The 1,144-nt window shown below is 65.0% G+C and overlaps 1 protein-coding gene and 1 long non-coding RNA gene across 5 annotated transcripts in view; one reads left to right on the top strand and one right to left on the bottom strand.

Moving 5' to 3' along the window:
- The window catches only part of LOC102473483 (uncharacterized), an 8,039-nt gene extending 6,921 nt beyond the window's left edge, over positions 1 to 1,118 (bottom strand). For 3 of the 4 annotated variants that reach the window (XR_001371263.2, XR_001371264.2, XR_001371262.2), the window contains exons 1-2: positions 969 to 1,075; positions 341 to 470 (exon numbers count right to left, since the gene is read on the bottom strand). This is a non-coding gene — a long non-coding RNA (uncharacterized LOC102473483). Of the gene's footprint in view, positions 1 to 340; positions 471 to 968 lie in introns of all 4 variants that reach the window. The other variant, XR_003551371.1, reaches the window with a different exon arrangement.
- Positions 1 to 1,144, top strand: part of BCAT2 (branched chain amino acid transaminase 2) — a 32,404-nt gene that overhangs the window by 6,523 nt on the left and 24,737 nt on the right. The window lies entirely within an intron of this gene.

A 1,144-nucleotide genomic window follows, 5' to 3' on the forward strand; every position in this document is an offset into this window, starting at 1 on the left:
CTGGCTCTCCACAGGTGGCCCGCGGGGCGAACCCACAGTCTCCCCATGGATCCAGCCTCTCCTCGGCCGTTGCTGGCCGTTGCTGCTGGCCGGCTGGGCCACCCTGTCATCTTCCTCTGCCTCTGCTTTCCTACCCTGGCTCCCCTGAGGCTCTGCTGCCCGGATGGCTGTGAGTGGCCTGCCCCCTGCTGGGGGAGCATGGCTTGCAGGGATGCCACCTGCTAGAGGCCCACACCCAGTCCAGAAACCCTGGGGCCCACGCCATTCAGGGCCACACCTCAGGCTTCATGGCCCACACTTTGAGGCTGCAGCCCCGAGGGCCCGTGTCCCCAGGACTCACCGTCTGACCAGTGGCCGCTGCTGCCGTTCCTGTCCGTTCTCAGTCACCCTGCAGGTCATCGGCTCTGGGGCAGGAGCAGGCGAGGCTGTCAGCCTCCCTCAACCTCCGCCTTAGCTGCCTCCCTGCAGTGCTGGAGAAAAGGAACTGTGAGGTCAGAGGTCACCGGGGAGGGGCCAGTCGATTGACAGCATGGAAGAATAAGCACTTGGACTTTTAAACCTGGGGAAGGGGGCTGCGAGACATGGGGCTAGGGCTCCACTCCTGGGTCTGAGGAGCACCTGGGTCTGGGCTCCTGGTCTCAGTGAGGAGGGGGCTAGAGCTAGCCTCACTGGTCTGAGCCAGAGGTGGGGGGTGTGGGGGGGACTGAGACCCTGGGGTCTGAGGGAGGAGGAGCTGGGGGCCTGGATTCCGGGTTCTGGGTTCTGAGTGAGGGAGCTGGGGACCTGAACTCCAGGGTCTGAGCGAGGGAGGCCGAGACCCGGGGTCTGAGTGGGGGTGCTGGAGACCTGGACTTGGAGGTCTGAGTGAGTGAGGCTGAGACCCGGGTTCTGAGCAAGGAGGGCTGAGACCCCGGGTCTGAGGGAGGAGTGGCTGGCACCTGTGGGTCCCCCCAGAACGCTTCACTTACCTGTGCCCCTTCCCTGGAAAGCTTCCTGTCTGAGCCGGCCTCAGGGCTGGGCCAAAGGTCCCTGGCGTGGGAGGCGCCTGTGTTTGACTTTGGCCTGATGTCATGCAGCTGGGGACATGCAGCTGGGGATGGCTGACTCAGCTCTTCCCCAGGGACGGCCCTCCTCCCCCAGGAAT

Source organism: Tupaia chinensis, unplaced genomic scaffold, assembly GCF_000334495.1.
Source record: "Tupaia chinensis unplaced genomic scaffold, TupChi_1.0 Scaffold000673_1, whole genome shotgun sequence".
Taxonomy (NCBI): domain Eukaryota; kingdom Metazoa; phylum Chordata; class Mammalia; order Scandentia; family Tupaiidae; genus Tupaia; species Tupaia belangeri.